At 41.3% G+C, this 18,190-nt stretch overlaps 1 protein-coding gene and 1 long non-coding RNA gene across 6 annotated transcripts in view; one reads left to right on the forward strand and one right to left on the reverse strand.

The window, feature by feature from the left end:
• The window catches only part of KLHL32 (kelch like family member 32), a 104,301-nt gene extending 91,501 nt beyond the window's left edge, over nt 1-12,800 (reverse strand). For 2 of the 5 annotated variants that reach the window (XM_032443448.1, XM_015858869.2), the window contains exon 1: nt 12,696-12,799. The gene's annotated coding sequence lies outside the window, so the exon portion shown is untranslated. Of the gene's footprint in view, nt 1-3,681; nt 3,786-11,943; nt 12,428-12,695 lie in introns of those variants that run through there. The other 3 variants (XM_015858870.2, XM_032443447.1, XM_032443449.1) reach the window with 3 other exon arrangements.
• Nucleotides 12,801-14,033: 1,233 nt separating this feature from the next.
• LOC116653258 lies at nt 14,034-18,129 on the forward strand. Its single transcript, XR_004306818.1, has 3 exons — nt 14,034-14,379; nt 15,813-15,921; nt 16,071-18,129. It is a non-coding gene; the product is annotated as an uncharacterized LOC116653258 (long non-coding RNA).
• The last annotated feature ends 61 nt before the right edge of the window (nt 18,130-18,190 follow it).

Here is an 18,190-nt window from a genome sequence, read left to right on the forward strand (position 1 = left end):
CTATCATTTAACCTATGATACTAATCATTTATCCAGCAAAAGGCCATTCCATACAGCTGACCTATGTGTCATTATTAGAGTATGGCTGGGAGAATAACACTATAATTTATCTTCTCACCTTTCTAAAAAGCTTGGGAAAAAGTACACAAAGCTCTCTCAAAGCAAAGCAACTAAATCATACATTATGTCTGCAGTCATTATAAAGAGTTGATGTGAAAGCTCTATGGCATTTTAGTTTAAATGCACGGTACTGCTGGCATGAAACTGACAAAGCATGATTTCAAGACTTTTCCTGCAGAACTCAAGAACAGACAAGACAGGGAGACTTCGTATTTTGTTATTGAATTTTCATTTGGAATTTCATTTGCATTAAGTGAATTTTTAAAAATAAGCTTAAAAATCTGATCTTTAAACCCAGGCACTTTTCTTCTGGGAAAAGTGACACGTCTGTTGCAAAATGTGGAAGACTCAAATGAGGTCAGAATGATTTATAGCACTGAGCAACAGAAACTAAACTTGAAAGACCGTAATTATTTCTGCTGATAACTAGAGAAACTAATTTTGAAATGGGCACACAAGAATGAGGTGTGCTCTTAGATGCTGTCATCTTTACCAGTGACTCACTCAAATAAGCCTGAATTTTCAACTGTCACAACCACAAAGGTGCTTTTATTGAACACAACAATCATTCTTTTTTAGAGTAATGAGAAACAAAACTAATTGGGTATGGCTTTAAAACCCTTTAAATATATATATAGAATATTTACATGAGAGAGAGGCATACAGCACTGTAGATAGTCTACAAACTTGGCAATCACTCTACATGATTTTTTTTTTACTTTTTATACCTATATTTGAAGTATGATTATAATATTTTTAAGCAAAAAAAAAAGTATAAGTGATTTCTGGACTGTAGACTGCCATGCATAACTGAAGATCTATTAATTTAATGGCATTTCCAATGAGTCACAGAATCATAGAATTGCTCAGGTTGGAAAAGACCTTCAAGATCAAGTCCAACCACAACCTAACCATGCTACCCCAACTCTAACAACCTCTGCTGAATCATGTCCCTGAGCACATCCAAATGGTTTTTCAACACATTCAGGGATGGTGACTCAACCACCTCCGTGGGGAGCCCATTCGAGTGCTTAACCACACCTTCTGCAACTATGTTTTTCCTGACATGCAACCTAAACCTACCCTGGAGCAACTTGAGGCCGTTTACCCTGCACAGAACTGAACACAGTAGTCAAGGTGAGGCCTCACCAGTGCCTAGTACAGGGACAGGATTATTTCCCTAGTCCTGCTCACCACTCCATTCCTGATACAAGCCAGGATGTCATTGGCCTTCTTGGACACCGGGGCACACTGCTGGCTCATATTCAGACAGATGTCCATCAGTACACCAATGAATATGAGTACTGATTATTTCTTTAATTTATATTTACTTCAATAAGAGCATAAAGAGCTTACATATATTTTTGAGATTCATAATATTCCTTTAAAAAAAAAATAATACATAGAGCATTTAAAGTTTAAAAGAAAAAGGCTGTAAATATCAGTAGCTAAATAAGCATGACTTAAAGAACAGCATTCCACAGCCACATGGTGGCAGAACTATGCTTCAGGATAACCTATACCTCCTAAAGGGTGACCAGAATTCAAGCAGTGTTTTTCCCTCTCAGAGTATATTTAAAATAGCATAAAATATTGTCTTTGTGTGCTTTCACTACTACTACTATTTCTGGTAGTAGTAGAGCAGAGGTGCAGCGCTGAGCTCTGCTCTGTGTGACAGTGACAGGGCCCAAGGGAACGGCATGGAGCTGTGTCAGGGGAGGGGGCAGATGGGGGTGAGGTGCAGGAGGCACAGGTGGACAAGGAACAGGATGCCTAGGGCAGTGTCACAACCCCGAGCTGACAGAGTTCAAGAAGTAATAATGCAGTCAGCCACAGAGTTTGAGTACTGGGTGGTCCTATGCAGAACCAGGAGCTAGATTCAATAATCCTTGTGGATCCCTACTAACTCTGAATATTTTGTAACTCTACTATAATTTTTGCTCTTCATAGGAGGTGATAGAAATAGTTTTGAATCCTCATCATGGACAGCTGAACCCAGATCAGTTATTAGCTGAGCGCTGTAGCAACTTTCAGATCTTTTGTTAAAAACGAAAGAAGTACATCACTTGTTTTCTGAAGTAAATTGCTGCCTCTGTTCATAAGAGCCCTGTGAATCTAGACACTTTGAAAGCAGTTAATTGCTTACTTCCAAAAGAGCGAGGCACACCTTTGACTTTCTGTATCAGCAATTTTAGACATCTTGTTTTTCTTTCATATACAGACAGATTCATCTGCAGCCTGCTGAGAACCCTCGTTCTTAAGCATCTGTCACCACCCAGATGTTGAACTGGGATTCTCAGCAGGCCTTCCTTGGAGGTTATGTGAAAACCTTTCCTGGAGGGAACCAAACAGCAGATGAACAGAAAATAAACTCATTTTAAAGTAAGAATAAGTCAAAATAAAGCAGTCATAATTATTTCCTTCTGTGCCACCAAATACAGCTTCTGGAAGAAAACAAAAAACAAACCTGCACCTGAAATGCTGAAATGAAGCTTTCATTTCAGACACAGAATCTAAAGATTACTGAGAAAAGCTTGAAAACAATGTAACAGGCATATTAATTATCCTGCAAAGTGTCTGAATGTATTTAATTACTGATGTCTGGGAACTGACTTCTAGTGTTTGAATGCTTCAGACTGGCAATACTGAGATTAAAAGCCATTGAATGATACAATAAATGAAGCTATTCATCAATGTCTCGATCTGGGAACAGAGACACACTGGTAAAAGGTGCTGACTGGCATAAAGTTGGCCTGAAGTACCCATCCATTCTTTCCAATGACCAAGTCCAAGGACGGTGCAGATAGATCTGCACTGGATAATTAAATGATGCTTCATTTCTCCCTCTACCAAATGGCACACAAAAACTTGGATTTGAATCAGAGGATTTACAGGGGGGACAGACTGCTCTTCACCTTGCCAATGAACTTAGTAGCTCTGTTGTGCATGATCCAGAATCTTAAGCACAGCCTTAATGGTTTGTTTTCACTTTTTCTTTCCATCTTTGACAATAACAACCGAATGCAGCCAAGAAGGACTGAATGCAGGACTGCATCCAAATGACCAAAGTCACTGTAACCAAAATGCTGACTTCCAGGTTTGGCTGAGTTCCTTCACTTACATGGCAACACTACCTAATCAGAAGACATTTGTTTTTAAATCAGGAGAAGTCTCTTTTTAAAATATTTAAAAAACAATTAAAAAAAAAAACCAAAAAAAAAAACCAAAGCAACACCAAAAGTTTGAAAGATCTCCACAGTCAAACTCTTAAATCAGGCATTGTTGCCAGTTGGTGAGCAGACAGAAACTGTTGCATCACTACTATGACGAGCCTTTCAAATGTAAGGAGTTGCATGTTGCAAAACAAATGCAAGTTTTTACCTCTGTGTTTATATGAACCTGAGATAGACAAACAAAGGCTCTTGCCACCTGTTTCCAATACAGGAAGAGTACAAAATGCAGATTAGCTAAAGTGAAAAGTTATTTGATCTCAACTTATTTATGAAATATCAAAATCCAATGCAAAAATATTGCTGGGACTTGAGTATTTCCTCTACTTACCATTATGCAAGCATTGCCTTTGAAGTCCACATCTCAGCCAGAACACAAAAGTCCTGAATCTGGGTTGGAATTTACCAATCTGAAAGTTTTCAAGCATCAGCAGCTCACTTGCATTCAACAAATGCTGAAATATCAGAATGGTTTCTCAACACATCATCTGCACAAAACACTGTACTAACAATACCAGTCCCAATTTATCTTCCTTCTCTGTTCAAAGCTAAGAGGATACTTCCATGCAACACAGTCAATTTGCATATCCTAAAGATACTTATATATGGAAGGTTTCAACCCTTCCATAAAAAAGATTGTGGATTTTTTTTCCTACTACTGCAGTCTCAAATGCATTTGATTTTACAGCTCTTGTTTTCCAGTTGGTTACAAGCAGAACCACACAAACAGTAAATTTCCTGTAAAGATCCCAGGACTGCTGAAGATACATTTCTGCTCTGTGGAGCTGATAGCCAAGAAAAAGCTGCAACTCCAGTCATGAGTTTATTACCACCTTATCAGCTCCACTTTCAGTCTGAGCCTAATCCTTTACCTTTTCGTGTTGGAAACTTTCTATGGAGTACAAATATGTTTGCATAAATGCAGCCATTGTGAGTTATTAGCTATCACAATATTCAGACATTACTCAGTCACAACAGGTAAAGTAAAAAATAAAAAAAAAAAAAAGTAAAAACCAAGTAAAAAGTGGAATAGTAATTTGGAGTTCTGGCATCACTTAACAACTAATTAACTACTACCTTAACAACAACAACCTCTCACTAATACACAAATTCATCCTTTGGCTGCACAATTGAAAATATTCTGCTAGTCTTATTAATGCCTACCCATCACCTGTTACAGTAATGTTGGACTGAAAGTAATGAAAGTCTGAAATATGCCAAGAACGAAAAGTAATATGGAAAATAATTTCAAAGGTGTAGGAAATCTCACTGATTTTAAATCCTCTGAGTTCTCCTCGTACCTAGATTCTGCTAGGAAAGGGGGTTTTTTGCTTCATCTCTCTGCTGCATTGTGAATGGTCAGTAACACTCTTAGAAACACACAGAGAAAAGTGTTACAGTATTCCTAGAAATTCCTTGGGGAGAGTCAGAAAACTCCTGGCAATGATAAATGCAGTAATGCAGTACTTAGATTTTTTGCTCTTCTCTGAGTCCAGAATTGGTTGAAATCGTTGCGCTGGCTTTGCTGGGATCTTCTAAAGACTAAAAACAGGAGAACACAAAGTGTTATCAAAATTCATCTGAGGTTTGCAAACAAGGGGCTTCCATGTTTTCAAATAACTTGCTACTTTTCAGGCAGCATCTCTACTGCATTTGTAAGCCAGGGATAACAGCTCATCTTTTACTTGTTTTCACTTTCTCACAGAAGCAGTTTGTTATGATTGCTCTCTCCTACACAAAAGCTGGTCAGGACTCCCAAACACTCTTCTATTTATTTACGGCAAGCGGCAGCAAAAACACTGGCTTACTCCAATTCATTGAAAAAAATCTGCTAATTCAAAACACAACCTTTAATAGCTACTAGCCTTACTACACAGAAGAACATCAAGCACCTAGAGTCCACACAGCTGTTAAGTCTGCATATATTATTTCCCAGGCAAAGCAGCCCGTTCTTTCTTGATAGAAGCAGAACAAGTCCAGCAGAAATAGTGGCTTCTGCACTTCCTTCTCTTGTCTGGCCTGGCTTAGAAACATGTGGACAATTATCTAAGAACAAATAGTGGGGTTTTTTTAGCTTTAGGGCTGGATTCTATTGTTTTCTTCTTCAGATAAAAGGCTGCAAATTACAGCTCAAGATTTTCTTCAGTGCTTCCCCATCCCTCTCAATTTGATACACTTATTTGAAGAAAAGCCTCCATTTTAAGGAAGAAAATCCTATAGTGATCATCTCTAATCTTTATTAATCTTTGAGTAATAACTGGGATAAGAAATATAATTAGAAAAGAATCAAACAAATGTTTAGACTTCTTTGACCTCATCAGTTCTAAGCAAAAGAAACACTGCCTGGAAGCCTGGTCCTTATTTCCCCTCCCAAAATTATGTTCAGTTATATTCAAACAACTCCCTTTCACCCTCCCCCCTGTCATTAGGTCACTACAGCTATACCACCTATTATTAAAAAGAAAAAATTCTGCTCCACCAGCTGTGCTATGTGAGGCAAAATACGTGAAAAGTTGAAGGCTTTTATCTTAAGCTGGCAGATTACAATTGATAAGGCTCAGCTGTTAAAGCGCGGTTGACCAATCTTTTGGTTTGCCTGGGCCACACTGAGTGAAAAAGAACTGTCTAGGGCTACGTCTACAATGCCTGCTCCAAAAGTAATGCCTCCTAATTATTTTCACAGAAACTACAATGGATACAAAGAGCACAACACTCTTTGATAGAGCAAATTGTCAGCTACAAAACACTCTTTTTCAACACAGCCACCACCATTAGCCATACATTTTTAAGAGCAACGAACAAGAAGGCTTGGAATAATCTGTACCAGAAGTGACCCACTGCTGTTGCAATGCACCACCCACAGCCTCACTGTGCTCACATTCAGTGTTTGATCTCCATGACCATCAACAAGTCTCAGTGGGTGCAATTTTTTCCACAAGGAGGAATTCAATTGCTCACCTTCGCCTCATATACACTTCCACATCAGACTCCATTTTGTCAGACTATCCCTCTGCTGCCATCTGTCACATGGAAACAACATGCAATGGAATATTGGTGAGAAGGTTCAACTCCTATGGCCATGTCACCAACATCCATCTCTGATATCATAGGCTGACATCATAAAATAAGAGGCTTTACTTTCAGAGGAGTACTCATATATAATATATTTAATGTAAATAAGTAACAAAACCTATTTTAATTGTTAATGTTTTAAAATTAAAACATGAGAGTGACAAAAACATAAAACCATCGACCTTGTTTTTGTGAACTAACAATGTGTCAAGCTGGTTTGATGGCAGTAGTTGGAGTTCTTAGTGAGCTCTCAAGGTGAACACCTTTCTGTGCTTAATCCTCAACACCAGACTGTGAAATAAGAGCTATTTCTCTCTGGTAAGATAGGGCTTATAAAAGTCTGGTAAAGAGACATGATCAGATTTTTCATTGCAGCTCCACACATACCATTTGAGAACTGGCAAGTATTCATGTCAATTGAAAACAGAGTTGCAAATTGCAAAAAAAATATCAATTTTTTGGTATGTCTTTGAAACTTTTCCCAAATTTCTTTACCAAAACTGAAAGCATGGCAACATATTTTTTTGCTTTTCACAAGACATTGTTTAGTGAATGTATCAAACTCCATAAACTTATTTGTCATAACTTGAGTTAGCACTGCACTTTGCCTTCCTCGTGCTCTGGTTTCAGCTCAGATGGGGCCAAATTGTATGCTGATGTTTGGCTGTTGCTCAGCAAAGGATTCATGCCTAGGGGTTGGGCCACTCAGCAGGACTGAGCTGCCCCCATGATGGTATGGGGCAGGGGCAGCCTCAGAAAAGGCTGGGCAGGGTTACATGCGGCCTACAGGTTGGATATGGCTGCATTACATCCTTAATTATTCTCACTTACTCAGCAGCACCACTAAATCAATATAAGCCTAGAGTACAAGAGTTATTTATAAACAAAAGACATGATAACTTCAAACAGTTTATCCAACAGCTTTACACCCTTTCAGAGGACATCCTTGAGGGTCCACTTAGGCTGGTGCAAGAGAACTGTGTGTATCAGATGGCTGGACTTGCCCACAGGAACATTTTACAGTTTGACTTATTTGCTGTAAATCTGCACTCCCATTTCTGTTTCTCCATTCATAGTCATCCTCCATAAGTACGCAAGCAAAGAACACCCAGTTCTTACTTTTCCAGCAACTTTTAGGGGTTTTTTTCTGTCTCTAACTGTGACCCTGTCAGGAAGATTAAAACCCTGGCACTAAAAGGAGACACATGAGATCTCACAGCTTCATTACATCATTTAATTTCCTATGCACTTTCCCACAAGCCAGTAGAGCATACATACTTGCATGCAAAACTCACCACAGACCACAAAAGATGTGGGTTGTGTTTTAATGTAACCTCACTGAAGGTGGGAAGCTCAGTACAGTAGGGACACAGCAAGCTTTCAGCATGCTCTGCAGTCCTGATGCACTAAGATTTGTCAGAAAGGAGCCCTGCTCCCTTCCTGTTTGTTTGTCAGGGCTCTCTGCTAATGGAGAAAAAGAATAAAAAGAAAGTTCAGCTAAGGAATACATCCCAGATGCTATTATCCCACTAAAGAAGCTCAGCTTCTAGCTTTTGAGATCTCGTTTGATCTCCACAGCTTGCAGTCACAGTACTTTTCCAGAAACATCACCTCAGTTTTGTTTTGTGTTTTTTGTTGTTGTGGGTTTTTTTTAATGCAACTAAAATAAAGGTCACTTTGACTGAGAGAAGGCTTTCAAAACCAAGTACAACGCAGAAAAGATGAGAAACAAACAAAAGGTGCATTCCCTCATGGATGGAGCCTCTGACTGTTTGTTACTGATTTTAAGATACCATTGTAAATCCTGAGCCAGATCAGGAAAAGATATAAATTCAAAACCACTCTCTACTTATAAATTTAGAAAATATATATATTTTAAATATATATATACACACATATAAATTTAATTTATACATATCTATATATATTTTAATTGCTATCAGTTTTAGAGAACAGAATTTAAAAAAAAAATAAATAAAAATGTAAAGAATGCATTCCACATACCCCGATGACATTTTTCAACCATCAGTGTTTATCTGTTCTGTCTTGATTCAGCAGGTAGAGTTCCAGGTTAGCTTACAAAGGGCAATAGCCCTTTCTATGTACTTTATTTAACCTGAAGTGAACCCTGATGGAAAATGTTTCAGACATAATAAGGCCATAAGCTTGCTCATGTCCACTTCAGAATGCATTATTAATCTAAGCAATGTTGTTTTCACTTAACCAGCCAGGTTTTTTGGTAGGTCTTTTGTTTTGTTTGTTTGTTTTAAACCCATACAGGATATAAATCAAATCTTATCAGGACAGCAGAAATAGATCTCAGCCATTCTTAGATACGACACCTTCCAAGCAAAAGCCCCCTGTTGCCCAAAATACCAATGCTGAACATTTTTTGAAGCATATTCTTATTGAACAGTTAAAGGAAAAGGTATTCTGGAGGCATAAAATAGGTTTAAAAAAAATGAAGATAATAGGGTTCAGGCTATAGGGGGGTAGGGGAGAGGGAAGACATACACATTCTTAGGACACATCTTGAGTAAGCACAACACTCAGGAAGAAAAAACAACAGTAAATTAGGCTGTAACATCACATCTTTTACGCTGTCAAAAACTACCACTATAATATCATTCCTGACAGGAAAATAAAGACAGATGGTTGCAAAAAAGACATTCTGCAGAATAACCATAACTTCTAAGTACTGATGAATCAAAATATTTACAGTATTTGTCTCCCTATAAGGCTCATTCTCCTATAATTAAAGTTCTTCAACATCACTGCAGCATATTGCTACAGAAATTTTGGCAAAACACATTCTCAATTTACATAATCGTTCAGAGCAGTCACCTACTATGGAGAATCACACAGTTCCAAGTGTTACTGATGTTCTGAAAGCCTCTGATTTACTTTACTCATAACTTTATTTTCTTGCCTTCTCCCTACAAAGAGATCTCTGGATGTTGATAACAAAGTAGGTAACTTTGTATTCACATTAAAGTGAAGGGAATTTGCATGCCATTCACTACCAGGACTTCTTTGAAATGACACCTTTCATTTCTCCAGCCGTTTGAGAGAGATAGTTTGAAGAACAGGCAATGTAGGCACACATATGCAGATGCCAATACTGCCCGATCCCAGAGCTTGTCTGCCCTTTGAGTGACTTAGATATCTACTGACAGCATAGAGCATAGCAGATATTCCAGCTCATCTATCCTGAGCATAACAAACTTCTTCCCAGCAAGAAAGTCAAGCATGGCTGGTTCACAGAAAATCTGATAAGGGACATCAGCATCACAGCTTATCTACATCCAAGTTTTTCCATAGCTGAAAGAGCAACTAAGATACAGATCTGATAAAAGCTTGATAAAGCATTCTTCTAGTTCCACTCCTGGCAAGGTAATTCAGCTGTCTGCATAAAGCTCTCCCATGGGTGCTGAAGATCACAAGGACTATGGGATAGAACAGGCTAACACCTGTCCCCACTATTTTGCAGCTCTTTCTGGCCTATATGAGACACTTCCCCTCTTACAAAAGCCAGGCTGATCCAGAGAGGCTGATCCAAGTGGAAACACCCTAGATCAGGAGTTTCTAAGCTCTCCTTTTCTCTCAGTTCGAAGTCTCCACCATCACTGCCCATTTTCTTGTCCTGAAACTGCCTCCTGGTCTTTCTTTGAGTCCCTGGAACTTCTCCATAGATTCAGCAGGAATATCCCTCATGAGATTCTCTCTTAAACGTTTCTATTCTCAAATTACAGACAGAAACCATTTTGAGCCCAAAATTTAATCAGAGGCAAATAGCATCCATAAGACAACATACTTCTTATTTAAAATACAAACAAACCATGAAAAGTATCTCCACCTCAAATATCAACATTTGATAGCATAAATTCTAAGTTCCCTATGAAATCAAGTTACTAAAAAGCTTGCGTGGCCAAGAGCACACAACACACTGGCAGACGGCATACAGAAATATTAGGTGGATGAGAAATATGAAGAATAATTTGTTATACTAAAAAGAAATAAAGCGGACGACAACATGGCTACCACAGGTGAGCATAATGGCAGCGGGCGACATTCATGTTAGGTTAATTTCTTCTGGTAACACTGCCAACTGTTCTTACCTAAGCATTTAAATTAAAGTCATATTTCACTTCATCCAATTCCAATTTCTCATCCAATTTATAATCATTTCCCTGTATTACTGTGGCCATTAAGTCAATCACACACTGCTCAGCAGAATCAATCAAAAACACCACAGCGGTGCTATGAATGTCATACGGAGTAGATTCCTTTCAGCTGTGTCATAGAAGTTATGTTTTAAACCAGTATCTAATTCTTCAGGCAGAAGCAACACATTCTGAATCCAAAACACTGAGATAAAAAGAACTTTTAAAATGAACACTATATATTGTCCTGGGTCAAACCCTGCTCACCTAACCTTGCAATCACTCCGCGCAGAACAGGCCTATACCAGCCTAAATTCCCATCTGCTACAAATGTTTCAACTCAACTTTTCCATAGGTAGTTCAGGAAAACTCTTCAGTTCACTGGTCCCCTCAATTACCAACCAAAAGATCGAAGAGAGGGAGAAAAACAAAAGAACACCAACCAAACAAAAAGCCCACCCAACTCTTCTCTGATGTTGAGTCTTAGAATACAAATCTTGAGCCAAATTCTCTGTAGGGAATACACAGACCTTTTAACAGGGATTGCCACAGCAAACACCATTGCTCACATCTTTACCAAGAAGACAGACTGAAGATCACAGCTCAGCTCGTGGATGCCTCTCTACTGCCTCCCTTTTAAGCATTACAAGCACTACATCCCCCACACCTGCCTAAATGTACATTTTCTCCTAACACACTTATACAGGTTGCTTCTGTTGCTCACACACACAACAAACCCCAATGTTAAGGATATTTTTTCTTAATACTGTATCTAAAAAAAAAAAAAAAGAAAAGAAAAAAGAAATCTTATGCTGAAGAGGTGTTAATTGCTGCGACTGCATTATTTTTAGTGACCTACTAAAGCAAGAGCTTATTATTCCACAACAGTCCCTCACAGTAACCGCACCTCGCTTAGTGCTTCATACATAATCACGGCGAAGTGCTGCACAGATTGTGTCAAATTACTCTCGTTCAGGACTGCAGACAAAAGATGAAAGGATTTCTCCCTACATGCTTCCAACATTAAGTAAAAATGTCTCTGTATTCACTTGTGAACCTTGCTACATAGCAAGATCACGCTGCGTAGCTCTATACTGGGAGATTTTTAAGCAACTGTGGTAACCATATTATTTGTCCCATGTATCGCTCGACTTCTCCAAGTTGCAGTTAAATAATAAACTTTGGATGAAGACCTCTAGCAGGTGCTGAACACCTTGCGCCCCTGCCAACAGTCCCACCCAAGCAGATCAGCTACACCAATCCTTCACCCCACGTACTGCGCTTAGCACCGGCTCTACTTCTAACCTTTTAACGACTAAATGAGCGTTGCCATTACCCTTAATACAAGCAGGACTAACCCAACTTGCTTGGGGACGATACCGTCCAGCCTGCGAGTCTCATGTCAGCTCACAGCAGCCTTAGGCCGCCCTCCAGGCCGGGAGCGCTCGGCAGCGAAGTTCATCCTGCACCGAGCCGTCTGCAGCCCGCACCGCCGGAGGTAGCCGTGGTTTGGTGAAATTGCTCCGATGCGAAATTCGGCGCTGAGCCCCGAGCCTTTCCCCGCTCCGACCGAGTTATTTAACCACTTCAGGAGCACCTTGGAAAGCTGCTGGGACTGCAGGTTTAATCTTCCAGAAGCGCAAGAGCTGATAAAGAGCAGAGCTCCCTCTCCAGCGGGGAGACCTGGTGTATTTAAACACCGGCGAGCAGCTTCAGCTTGATTTCGCCGGCCTCAAGCCCAGACAGCGGCAGAAGGCAGCAGATGTGGGCGGGCGCCCGCTGGAGCCCCGCTTTCAGCAGCTATCGCCGCCAAGCCACCTGCGCGGCCACAGCCAGAGCTCCAGCCCGGCTCCGCTCGGTCCCGCAGCCCGGCTCGGCCCGGAGACCGGAGCCACCCCCTCCCGACCCCGCTTCACGTCCCCCGGCCGCGTCCTCCCGATCCGGGGCCGTCCCCCGGCCGCTGCCCGGGTCGGCGCCGCCGCTCGGACCGTCTCCGTAGCAACGACGAAACGCGGCCCCCCCCCGCACTCCCCCGACCCCCGGCAGCTCCGGCGAGGGCTCCCCCTGCCCGCCGCCGCCTCGGTCCGGCACGGCGCTGACCGCGGCTCACCTCGGGGCAGGTGCCCGCAGCCCGCTCCGGCTGCCGAGCCGCAGGGACGAGCGCCCGCGCCGCAGAACCGCCGGCCCAGCTGTGCGGCTGTGGCGGAGCGGGAGGAGCCGAGCAGCCTCCCCTCCTCTCCCCGCTCCGCCCAGTGCGCAGCGGCGGCCCCGGAGTCCCCGCAGAGCCCGTCGCGGCTGGGCCGCACCTGCCGGGGAGGGTAATGAGCTGCAGGGCGCAGCGGTCGGGCTTGTGCCCCGTCGTTGCTTTCGTCGGTGCTCCTGTCCCGGCTCTCGCACCGCACTCCGTCCCAGCGCCCTCCGGCACTCAGGGCTCGCTGAGGCCGTCCTCCTGCAGGGCAGCGGGGAGGAGGCCCCAGCCGGCTTGGGAAATAACTCGCTATCTGGAGTAGAGCCCTGAGTGTGCATCTCGCGATCGTGGGGCCGGGGCAAGAGGGATTTTAAGACCAGAAATAATATTGGTACTCCCAGGAGGGGAGTAAACTCTTCGAAAAGGCTGATAATAGCAGGACTAGGGGAAATGGTTTTAAGTTAAAAGAGGGAAGATTTAGGTTGGATGTTAGGGGGAAGTTCTTTACTAGGAGAGTGGTTAGGTCCTGGAACAGGCTGCCCAGGGAGGTTGTGGATGCCCCGTCCTTGGAGGTGTTCAAGACCAGGTTGGACGGGGCCCTGGGCAACCTGATCTAGTAAAGGTGTATGTTTGGTGGCCCTGCCAGGCAGGGGGGTTGGAACTACATGATCCTTGAGGTCCCTTCCAACCAGGGTCATTCTGTGATTCTGTGATTCTGTGTGTGCGCAAAGCCGGGGCCCAGTGTTCAGTTCAGGATGGTAAAGCATTGGTGCGCTTTACAGATGGGACACGGTATTAGGCTCTGCGGTGAGGCTCAGTTACAACCTCACCTCCTGACACTGATGAGTTGGGAGCCTCTGCCTTCCAACTGGTCTCATGTTTGTGAAGAACATTCAGCTGCACACTAGAAATTAGGGAAAAAAGGAAAGTAAAAAAATAAAAAACAGAAGTCTATTGATTAGAGTGCCACTCAAACCATTTAGCAAGACTGAACATCTCTTATACTGTTGCAAGAGTTGCTTTGAGCAGATTTCATATCCTGCAACTGTTTTTCTTTAGGAGCCAGTTTTTGTTTTCTGATATATGCTCTAAACAGAAAACCAACAGATCTCCAAATTCTCCATCTCCATTACTCTTTCACATTACACTTTATGTGCATGTCATATCACAGGATCCCAAACCTCTTCTAGCTAACAGTGCCCAAACCACTTTTGGCCTTTAGCTAAGCCTATTGGCAGATGAATGGTTCCTCTTTAAGGGTCCGTTTAAGGAGGCTGAAATACCACAGTCTCCAGTCTGCAGAGCAGACAATGAAAATTCAAAGGTCAGTTCAGAGAATGAACAGATGTACATTTTGCCCTTTGTGCAATAATGCAAAGCTTCTCTGAGCTTCAAGCAGATTGGTATTGATGCAATGTAATACTAAGTGTTTGTTTTTCAGAGCAGGGTCATAAGGACAGAGACGCTGCTTCTTATCTGGGCCAGTGAACTTATGTGCAACACAAAACTGTTGTTTAAACGTTACTTTTGTTCCAGGGCTAATTTGAGCCTTGCCATCTTAGCCATGCTCACAACTTGTTTCACTGTGCAGTGCAGACATGACAAGGTAAATGATGCGCAGTCTCCCTATACTCAGAAATTTCTTACACATCTAAAACAACATCACAGATTAAGGCCTTGCCACTTGGTAGTGAAACTTAGTTGTAGAGGTTGACTGAGGAGCATACATGAGGAACAGCATTAAATACCAGTATTTGGCATTGGATATTTTGTTCTACATTAAGCTGTAGTAGGTGTCGTTTAGAACTCTCACATCTCATGAGCAGATCTTATAGTAGATTTTATTACATGCATATCAATAATACAAACAGTCTTTTTGTGTTCAAAGACAGTTGATATATTGCTGGTGCTGAAATGAGCTAATTGGCAGTTTTAAAAGCCGTGTCATCTGTGAGAGCTATAAACCAAGACTCTATAATGACCTTAAATAAAGAAAGAATATGTCATGTTGCTGCCAGCCATGTTCAGGAGCTCCACATCCATGCTTTCATTTAGAAGCCTGATGTGAATGGCTGCTAAAAAAAGAATCTCCTTATTGATGCCCAGTATGTACTCACTAAAAGCAAGTCAGTAAGGAAGAACTTATTCAAAGAGTGGAATTGCTCTGTGGCTGTCAGAAGCTGGGAGCTAGACAGCAAGCAATTCTGTGTAACAGAGAAATGGAATGGATTTGTGGATTATATCCTTCTCTCAAGAACAATAGTGAATTGCAGCTTATGGCATCTCCAAAGTGCATGACAGTTAGAAAAAATATCCATAATATATAGACTTGTTATGCTTTTTTATGCTTCATATATATTTAAGCTTATATTGCTGGAAGTATACTCTCTTAGACATTTTTTTATGTCTGACTCTAGAGATTGGCATCAGTGTAATTTCTTTATCGCTGCAACATATGGTAGACTTCCCTGCTGCCAAAACATGGACATGTTTCAGCCTCAGGGTACAGCTGGGTAGAACTTAAAACTGAGGCTGTTTTCAAACATAGACCCAGAATGTTATTTTACTCCCTCTGACACCATAAAGAAGAAGTAAATTCAAAACTCTATCTCCGCATTGTCACTGGAAACTCTATGAACACCACAGTGCCTAATGGCACCAGTTGGTAGAGGAAAACAAATTTTACTCAGCTGTATATTTTACTTTTTGATTAACAGCTAAAATGACAAACAGTAACTACTGACTCAGGATCGTGTATCACTCAGCTGTCTTGTCTACATTGATGAGTTCTTCAGATCCCAGCATGGATTTGAAAGATTCTGAGTCTTACTGTGGTTTGTGGTGAGTTTCCCACATAACCACAAATTATGGGAATCTCAGTTCTTATGCAGTAAAAGATTGTGTAAAATGTATGTTCTCAAAGGCTACTTACAGTTCATCAGCACTTAAGTTAACATTATTTCTTGTTAAATGTCTCCTCCTGATTTGCAAAGCTGAATGTAATCCATACTGGTATGTATGTATTCTCCAACTTTGCAGCTAGAGTTAGAGAAAACACCTGGATTTCTGCTCATTGGGTAGAGCTGGCATGCATCAGTTGCATGATAGTATCTGCTTAAAAGAAGTCCAGTGGGCAGAAGTAAAACAGGTGAGAGAATAACTACTCATTTCTCAATATCAGATATATAAATACTATATATATATTATTATATACTATATTATAGTATATAAGTAATAAAATAGTTAGATACGACATTGGTGGCTACTGATTTGACCTGGTTCTTTCTTTTGGAACAGGTGTCATTCCTTTGAGAAAGAAGGAGGTTGTTGGCAGTTGGGCAGTAGGGTACAAAGGTTCTGTTTGGAACCTTGCAATACTTCCCCTGCTATGTGGATTCAGAATACGCTCCTGGATGCAGCACTTAACATTTACAGAAAGGAGAATGGAAGGAAAGGACAAGAAACTAACAAAAGCCATCTAAGCAACCTACATAGTACTGTTGACAGGTAAATTGCTGGCCACTGAAAATTAGCTGCTGCTTTTTGGTTTTGTTCCTCAGTCTCACTTCTCTGGATTCCCGCTACTCCCTGAGAAAAGATTGGCATGGCTCAGGCTGAGCCTGCCTTCAACAGAGTCATTCTCTGCTTCTCAGCACTTGAAATCAAAATAGTCTGGCATGTTAAATGTGACAATCCACAGTTTTTGTTTCTGTGAAGTGGGAGGTGTATTTTCAACATCAAGCAGGCATATTTCATTGCTAGTGCTCTGAAACTGTAGTTGCTTCATTTAGTGTATGGCTGCTACAACAGTGGCTGGAGGCTCTGCTTTCTGAGGAATACCACGACCAGGGCAAAAGAATCACAGGATGCCTGGCAAAGGCAGAGTGGGGGTAGAGCCTAGGGGAAAATTCTCTGGAAAAAGAGAGAATCATAAGCCATGGCAGGAAGAGCTAGGTAGATTCCCCAGATAATTAAGGATGTAGAAGTGCTACAGCTACGAGTGATATGAGGTCTCATCTAATCCATGTACCTCAGGGTTTGAATTGAGACCACCGCACTTTGCCAGCTTCTCCCACATTTGTGTACTGGAAACAGGAGAAAATCTAGTTACCACGGTCACTTTATAGAGTATGTGTCCATTCACAGTGGCACTTGTGCAGCCTGGAAACCTTTGTCTGTAGGCCTATATTTTTCATGCGCGTGGCTGGTGCTGTTGTATCACAGGGAGAAGAGCTTCTGTTCTCACACGGGAGGCAGAACCGTGGCTCTGCCAGGTCAGTGGATTCTCCTTAAGTCAACAAACAGTTGAACAATTTTTAGCAGATATGATGTCCAGAACACAATATGCCCTCTTTGCATCACTACAAATAATATAATCAACAAACAAAAATGAAAAACTCAGAAACCCACAAAACAACCTTGAATAGAGTATTTGATGGATTCACGGAGGAACAGTTGACAACTATCTGGAATTCAGAAGGCTGGGGAGTTAATTATGAACAGACACTTGCACATACGGCATTAATCACTGAAATTAGAACAGAGAGGATTCTCCTGAAGTCAACAAACAATGGCAAATGCCATAATATGGAGAAGCAATGTCTTATTTCAGGTCGTGTGAATCCTTTGTTACAGATGGTTTCACAACCGTGCCTATATTTGTCGCCATGTAAAGAAGTTTGTTCTTACCTCTAGAGTTCCATAAAATTGGACATACAGAAACTGTGAGGATGAGACTAGGAACCATCAGTGTGTTAAAGCAGAAAGGCAGCATGACTTCTGAGTAACCTGAAACAGAAAATGCAGCTTGCAGTCCTGTGACTCTTCTTTATAAGATTCATGATTTTATGCGATTAAGAAATGAAATGTGACCTGAATAAGATGCAGATAAGTCTGAGTCTCAATTTAAACCTAAAATCTTTTGCTGACATAGATAACTTGATTTGGATTTAAAAAAAGCCACCACAACTATCATGGTAACGTTTCAATAGAGGTTAATACATTGCAATTATACCCAAGGCAAAAAAAAAGCTACTTTATTGGCATAATTCATTCTGCTGTGCATGGATAAATGTCAAGGCCAATATGACAGTGTATAGATGTGCTGTTATATCCAGGCTAACCTGAACAAACTTGCACAGAAACAGAGAAGTGTTTACACAAGCACTAACAGCATCTGAATGGGGCTGCAGTTTACTGTCAGTATGCAGCACTATGGACAGAAAGGGATAGTAAAGACTCATCTGTATGGATTTGGACTGTATGCTGACTGACCAGAGGGCCAAAGAATTCTCCTTGACCTGTTTTATTTGGTAGCATAGATACTCCTTTATAAGCTGTTCCATGTTTTCAAACAGAAAAGGAAGGAAAGGAAGGAAAGGAGAGGAGAGGAGAGGAGAGGAGAGGAGAGGAGAGGA

This window comes from Coturnix japonica, chromosome 3 (assembly GCF_001577835.2).
Source record: "Coturnix japonica isolate 7356 chromosome 3, Coturnix japonica 2.1, whole genome shotgun sequence".
Taxonomy (NCBI): Eukaryota; Metazoa; Chordata; class Aves; order Galliformes; family Phasianidae; genus Coturnix; species Coturnix japonica.